Below are 8,393 nucleotides of genomic sequence, written 5' to 3'. Positions count from 1 at the left end.
CACCTGCACCTTTGTTCAGCGCGTCATGAAGACAGACGACGTCAGAAAAACCATCAAGTTGTGCCACATTCTGACATCAGCCTTGCTTCCAGATCTCACTCACTGTGGACAATCCATATGTGAATGATGTGAATGAAATGACCACGCTCAAACTGTGGAGCTTTTCAAAGTATTCTTTTAAACGTTGCTGAGGCCTCTTATAGCGAATTGGGCTGGGAATGCAAATGCAACTGCAGAGCGAGTTTTGACGCTGTCGCATAAACCTCTGTCAAGGAAGGTTTTCCGCCTGTGAATAAGTTTTTCGTTATGTAGAATAAAGTTGCAGTAAATGTGTTAAGGTGTTCGTCGAATCATTTCGCACTTCTGTCGCCTACCCATACAGTTATAAATTTTCCACACGCTCATGTACATTCATGTGTGGTTTCGAATTCGTGACTTAATAACGTCAGGCACGTAGCCAACACTTTTCTCTTGGGGGAAGGAGGTTGCACGAGAGGGTTAACAAGGTGAGTTTTATGCCAAGCGCGGGGGCGAGTGGAGCTGTTGGGAGAGACATGCCCATCAGAAACACGGGCAGGATCTAAGATGAGCACAGCGTAAAAAAAAAAAAAAAAAAAAAAAAAACACCCTCCTCTGTGCCTGCATCACTCACTGCTTCGTCTTGATAAAACACGTAGATCCACTCCCGATTATTCGTAATAGAGCACTTCTTTTTATTTCAGGTGAGTAAAGCGGCCAGCTTTCATAGAGAGCATTGAGACCCACTCTACAAAAGATTGGCACTCCTAGGGCACACTTTTCATATATGTGAAGAAATCGGCACTTCTAATAACGACTTCAATATTCAACCTGTAATGTGCAACTATAAAACGCGTTATTTACGGCCTCATTAGAGTCACTGTCGTGCGTACCAACGCGGCTGTGGAAGGGCTTCTCCGTGAACGGCTGTACCCGAGCAGTGGCGCCAGAGCGGGCGCGTGGAGAACTAGGCCCAAGACACCGTTTCGGCGCGACGCAACGGCCGCACCTGTTTTTTATCCAGCGGCCGTGGAAGTGGATTGGGCAACATCAAGATCGCGTCGTAGGAAAAGGCTAGCGATACTGCTCGGCAGGGTCATTCGTACTACTTCGCGCGCTGGTATTTGCGTTCAGACCGCTAAAACAGTGTTCATAGTTGCATACAACATGTATTTATGCCTTAAGAATAAATTGCTTTCATTCTCTTCTTTATTTTATTTTTTTAATGCCACTCGGTGGTCTTTTTCGGTCTCGGGATGGGTTCGGGCCGGTTTCGAGCCGGGCTCGGGCCGGGCTCGCGCCTAAGGTAAAGGGGTGGCGAACCGGGCCGGGCGGGTAACGTAGATTATTTTCGGGCCCAGGCCGGGCCCGGGTCTCGCCATAACACTATTGGTTGGGCTCGGGAGGGTAGCCCGACGTAAGATCGGGCCCGGACCGGGCCCGGGCTGAAAAAATCGGCCCGTGCTGTGCTCTAGCTGGAATACCGTAAATAGACAGACCACGATGGCATCATCTCCAGGAGCACTAGCAGCCCAAGCAGGTAGCGAACTTGTGCCACGGGGCCGCCGTAAGATGCTAGATAGATAGATAGATAGATAGATAGATAGATAGATAGATAGATAGATAGATAGATAGATATATAGATAGATAGACAGACAGACAGACAGACAGATAGATAGATACATAGATAGATAGATAGATAGATAGATAGATAGATAGATAGATAGATAGATAGGTAGGTAGATAGATAGATAGATATATAGATAGATAGATAGATAGATAGATAGATAGATAGATAGATAGATAGATAGATTATTTACAACATACCTTACAAGGCCCCTACATGGTGCATTGAGTAAGGGGGGCATAGTAGCAAGTACGCACATACAAAAGTGGCAAACTCTCGATAATATCAAGGTCGCGAGAACAACACCACGCAGCAGCAAAATTTACAAATTACAGAAACAGATTAACGACGTGCAGCTGTGTATTAAGACTATGAAAACAACTCGACAAGTTTGTAAACAAATGTACGACTGTGCAATGAAAAAAGTAGGAAAAGAAAACAAAAGAACGAGTATGACAAACAAGCGATTAGGGAGTTCAGTGAGTGCTTGAATTTTTCGCTATCCGTTTCCGCAACTATGTTACCGGGTACGTTGTTCCAGAGACGAATGGCACGTGCAATTGCCGACGAGTTGAATGTTTCCGTTTTACCGTAGTTACGCGTGAAGCTAAGTTGATCGTGAATCTGTGTGACGTTTGCGATGAAGTTTCGAGGCGTAGGGAGCGTTTGTTAGTGTGGTGGGCGTACTTATGTAAATATGACAAAGGGCTACGTCGCAACGATTACTTATCAGCTGAAGTGAAGGATGAAGTTTTGTTTGAGTAACGGTAGAATGGTAGTCCTAATTCCGGGAAATGAAACGTGCCTCTCGATTTTGATTGATTGCAGCAAGTTAATCAAGTCATTTTGTTTCGCAAGACCCGACCGGAGTGGCGAACTCTAGTCGTGGGCGAACGAGTGCTTGAAATGCCTGTTTGCGGATAAGTGTAAGTGAGTTTCGAAGGTTACGCCGCAGGTAACCCACTGATCGAGAAGCAATGGCACAGGCGGTGGTTATGTGAGAAGGCTGGAAGGGGTTTGCTGAAAGATTTACGCCTAGATATTATAATGATGAGGCCAAAGATAATGGGACATTTTTAATCCAGTAGGATTTAGTATGAGTTGCAGCTTTTGCTGCTGAACGACATCACTTTACATTTTGATGAATCGATAACCATGAGGCAGGTGTCTCACCAATTCGTAATTTCGTTAGGATCGTTTTGGAAGATTTGGTGGTCATCCGATCTGTTAATGTAACGATGGAGAATGAAGTCGTCAGGGAATTGATGCTTCGCCATTCGATCGAAACTGCGAATTTTTTCTGCACTGACTCTCCTGCAGAAACATATCCGCACAAACAGGGTGCGCTGTCTGCTAGGTAGAGGGCGATTTCGCTTTGTACGAAGGTTCGAGTTCGACAATTACCTGTAACTCTTGAGAATCTCGGCACATGACCCTGTGCCCACCGGTGCCGCTACCATGTGTTTCGTTAGCTTCTTCGCCCGTTCGCCTTTGTGCAAATCTATTTTCCCCGTCCCAATTACGCTTTAGTAAGTCCTAGTTTGATTTGTCTCTACATTCTCTACATGTTATATACACGAGTGTTTCCTTTTCTTCACAACGCCGACAGCCGTAAGTGCAAAAGCAGTAACGCGGAAGTAAGCATTTTGTATAGGGTTTTTATTTGGTGTAGGCTATTTTTTTGTACCTTTGCCTGTGCTCTGCTTTTTAGGAAAATAATCTTCCATCGATAATCGACGCTTCTTTTGTGCGTCATTTTCGCAGTGTCGTGCGAGGTGCACGATGCCAGAGTTTCTGAATATGCTACGCGACGCATCACGAAGGAGCCGCCACGACGGGCAGTGACGTCAGACGATCCATCTACCGGCACGAAAGGTTTGCTGGGTAACTGCAAATCCCGTTGCGTGGTGTGTACGAGCGCCTGCTTGCTCTGGTGGCCGGGCTTGGGTTCCAGTTTTCGAGATGGAAGCGTGGTTCTACGCCGTAGGTACGTGCTTGCTCACGGAGTGAGTCACACTCTGCCACTCTGGCATTAGCATTTAACAGTAGTTGTCAATAAATGTTTCTATACAGCGTACGGCGCAGGCTTGAGCAACAAGACATTTTATTGGTAGCTAAGGGTACACAGTCTAACTGCTTCTGAAAACTCATAGGCCCGTATTCTCTAAAATTTGAAGCACTATTTTATTTCTGAACCAAACCAAGTGCTAACGCTTGCCAGATCAGGGCCCATTACCGAGGATGCGTTCAGGCGTCTGAAAAGGTCGACGGAAGCTTTGGAAGCTTCATCAAATGCTTCAGTCATCTCATACCGCATGTTCTCGAGAGCGAAGAACTGAAATGACGTGAATTATTCATGCCTGGGATGACTGCGTGTCTAAGCGTTTTGGAGCATTCGTGTGCCTAAGTGCGTCAGTGAGTGCTTCAATCACCCGAAAGTGTGAGTTGCTGCTGTCGGAAGACAGCACATGCTGCCTTAGGCAGTGCCAGTAAAAGCGACAGACATGGCGGGCCACCTGTGCGTTACCGTAGGGACGGTTCTACATGGGCGGTTACGACTTGATCCCTCAATATGAAGAACCATTCTCGAGAACACGACCGTGATAACACCCACTTTACCTGGCGAAGCGAAAGTCTACAGTGTGACTGACATCCGACGAGAGGAACAAATGCGCCAGAACTTACTGCGATTTTTATCTGAATTTGGCACAAACTGAGCATTGTCATGCAGGGTCATGACATTATTTCTATTTTAATGCCATAATGGATGTCAGTGGCAGACTTATCCATAAACCATATATTTTATAATGGGCACTTTTAAGTTATATTTTTTAAGCAATGCGCATTGCAATCAAGCTGTTTTTCAGAGGAGTTTCTAGACGTGGCAGACATACTTTGCCACTAATAACGTGTGTTTCAAAAGACTAGCAAAACTATTTAATATTTCCGTTTTATTTGTGCTTTGGGGGCAGTTTCCTAAATGGAAAACTTGAAAGATGTCAAATTCTGATATCGTCCCACTTTGCTGTGGCACTCGCTTGCCAAGGTTAACCATGAGCGTGGAGGCATCAAGACGACTGTATTATTTTGCTGCAGGGATGATCAACAAAAATTTTTAAATGGAACGACAAAGGCGTATAACGATGACAGCATAACAGTAAAATGTCTGTTCTTAAATTATGACGATTGTATAACGATGAGAAATGAAATTGACGACACGAGCACAATGAGATGACGATGACGTTGTGACGTCGACGGCATGTTGACAACTGGACGGCATGACAACGACGGTATGACAACAGACGAAAGAAAGCGTCTGTGTGACGATGACGCAATGACGACGGTGGCACGACAACTTCAGCGTAAACACGATAGAATAATGGCGTCATAGGTACGATAGAATGAAAATCAAGGAAGGACGTCGATGGATCGACAAAGGGGGTATGACGACAAGGACATCAATATTGGATGACAATACCCAAATGACGACAATGTTAAAAGGACAGCGTGAATACGATGACGTGACGACAACGGTATGCCGACGAATGCATGACGAACGTATGACGCCAATGCAGTGACGACGACGGCAAAACGGCATGAATACAGTGCGTTGACGACGAGTGTATGATGACTGCAGCGGCTCATTCGTCTTCCTCAGTGGCCGGCCGTCATTGGAAGGACTGCCGCCGGCCTCGGGCCGGTCGGTAGGTCTCAGCGGGCTAAATCCGACCCTATGGCTGTAGTTTGGAGATCCCTTCTCTGTCCTATAGACCATGGACTACCGAGTGACTCAAGTTGGCAGGAAATGGGAAAGTGGTTAGAGACACAGACAAACAGACAGACAGAGAGACAGTAAGCACCCGCAGAGTGCTTGAAGTCCCTTAATTCTATAATCGCACTAAAGCTATTATATTGAATTGTGTAGCGTGATTTGGGGGGAGGGAAGGGATCGGGGAGTCGGCGTTGCACGCCGCGCGCACCCACCCGAGCGGCTATATCTTGAAAGCCATCTACGGCAGGGCGCCATCTTCCCTGCGCTGTGTTTTCGATGTTTAGGTCGTGTTGACGCGGGCGGCGAGACGAAGGTCAATGCTCTCGCTCTTGTTGCCACGCTTACAGCGTTTTCACAGCGCGTTTCCGCGGCCATCGAATGAGATGCGTTTATGCTTGCTTACGCGAACGTGACGCCATGCTTGTAACTTTATTTAGTAACTTTACTTATTTAATACAAGTTTATACGGACGTTAAAACTACTATCCTTACTACGTATACTAGTCCGCTAGTTGGCTATCGCAATCGATGCTTCGCCTTTCGGGCGAAACTGCGACTTTTTTCAGCAGTGACTCCCCTGCAAAAACCTATCTGCGCAACACCAGCTCTGCTGTCTGCTAGGTAGAGTGTGATTTCGCTTTGTACCAAGGTTCCAGTTCGACAATGTCCTGTAACTCTAGATAATTTTGGCCCTCGACACTGTGCGTGCCGCTACCGTATGTGTCTTAGTTTCGTCGTCCGTTCACCTTTGTTTATGTTCGTCTGCCCCGTCCCAAGTCGGCTTTTAGTACGTCGTAGTTTCATTTGTCTCTAGATTGTCTACATTTTATCTCCGAGAGTGTCTCCTTTTCTTCACAACGCCGACTGCCCTATGTACAAAAGCATCAACGCCGAAGTAAACAATTTGTAAAGTGATTTTATTTTGTGTACGCGTTTTCTTCGTACCTTTGCTGTACTCTGCCTTTTTTAGCAAAATAATCTTCCATCGCAAAATGGGCGCTTCTGTTGTGGCCATCCCCGGCGTCCAGGCTTGTGTTACAGTTGTCAATTTAAAGGCTTTACAAGTATGGCTTTTTGGGCTAGTTGATTATATACATTAGAGGTAGTCATAGCGCTAGAAGACACGGACAAGAACCAGAGAACAGGAAGCGCTAACTTTCAACTGAGTGTTTATTTCGAAAAATAACCGTATTTGCAGGCCCGCATAGGGCGCCTGAATGCGAATGCATTCTGACTACGAATGAACTTGCGTTCCTGGATGCGGCCGGTTTTCATGTGCAATGATTGCGCCTTTTCTGTATGCGGGCCTACAAATACGGTTCCTTTTCGAAATAAACACACAGTTGAAAGTTAGCGCTCGTACTGTCCTCTCGTTCTTGTCCGTGTCTTCTAGCGCTATGACCCCCTCTGATTTAAACGCGTCGTTCTATGCCGTCGTTACGTGCTCGCTCGCGGAGTCAGTCGCCCTCTCCGACTCTGTCATTAGGATTAAACATAAGTTTTCATAAATGTTGCAATGCAGCGTATTGGGTACGCTTGAGCAAGGAGATCTTTTATTGGTTGCTAACAGAACCCGGCCTACCTGCTTCCGAACGCTCATCGGCGCGTATTCTTTATAATTTGAAGGAATATTTGATTTCTGAACCAAGCCAAGTGGCTTCCATAGCTGAAGCTTGTCACATCAGGGACGATTTCCGAGGATGCATTTACGAGTCGGGAAAGGTCGACAGAATATTTTGTTCGCGTCATCAACTGCTTGATTCATCTCAAACCACAAGCTCTCGAGAGCGAAGAAGTGAAATGGCGTGAATTATTCATGCATTCTATGACTCCGTCTTCAATCGTTTTAACGCATTCGTGAGCTTGGGTGCGTCATTTAGTGCTTCATTAACTTAAAAGTGTACGTTGCCGTTTTAGGAAAACAGCGTTTGCTGCCATAGGTACCATACTTGTGCGTTACCATAGCGACGGGCCTACGTGGGTGTTTACGGCTTCATCCCTCAATATCGAGAACCATCCTCAAGAATACGTCGCAAAAACACCGATATTTGCTGCCGAAGCGAAAGTCTACAGTGCGATTCACATCCCATGACAGGAACAAAAGGGGCAGAACTTGCTGCGATTTTGGTTTGAAGTCGACACAAACTGAGCAGTGCCATGCAGGGTCATGACGTTATATTTCTTTTACTGTAATAACGGAATTCAGTGGGAGAATTAGCCATAAACCATATGTTTTATAATGCGCGCTTTTTATATGATATATATACAGGGTGTTTCAGCGAATACCTTCAAAAATTCTTAAAGGTTGCCTGTGGCAGAAAGCACAATTCTAGTTCATGAGCTGGTCTACTCGAAGAGGCGGACATTACTTGCACAAGAAATTGAAATGCACAATTTGCACAACCAGTTAGGTTCTCAAAAAACGTCGCTTTTTGCATTCAAGCACAAAATTAACTGGAACGCCAATGCATTTCTCCGCAAAGTTCAGGAATTATTATGTCGAAACTGGTGTCATCCCGAGAATTCGTCCCCACTGGATCCGTCTTGCGAACTCCACGGCTACAATTTGTAAATTGCAATATGGGCCATGAGCTAGGTAATTAGTTAAAAACTGAAGTAGCAAATTTGTGTTAATTAATCGATTAGGCATTTCAATTTTTTGTGCAAGTAATGTCCGCCTCTTCGAGTATACCAGCTCATTAACTACAATTGGGCTATCTGCCACAGGCAACCTTAAATAAATTTTGGAAGTGTTCGCTGAAACACCCTGTATATATATATAATAAAAGCCATGCGCATTGCAAACAGGCTCCATTTCAGAGTGGTTCCTAGACGAGGCGGACATACTTTGCCACTAATAACGTGGGTTTCAAAAGACTAATAAACAAAATCATTTAATTATATAACCTTTTGTTGGTGTCTTAGGGGCAGTTGTTTAAATGAAAATTTGGAGGTTGTTCACTTTGATGTGCACCGC

Source organism: Dermacentor silvarum, chromosome 5 (assembly GCF_013339745.2).
Source record: "Dermacentor silvarum isolate Dsil-2018 chromosome 5, BIME_Dsil_1.4, whole genome shotgun sequence".
NCBI classification, from domain to species: Eukaryota; Metazoa; Arthropoda; class Arachnida; order Ixodida; family Ixodidae; genus Dermacentor; species Dermacentor silvarum.
This window is presented reverse-complemented; position numbering follows the sequence as displayed.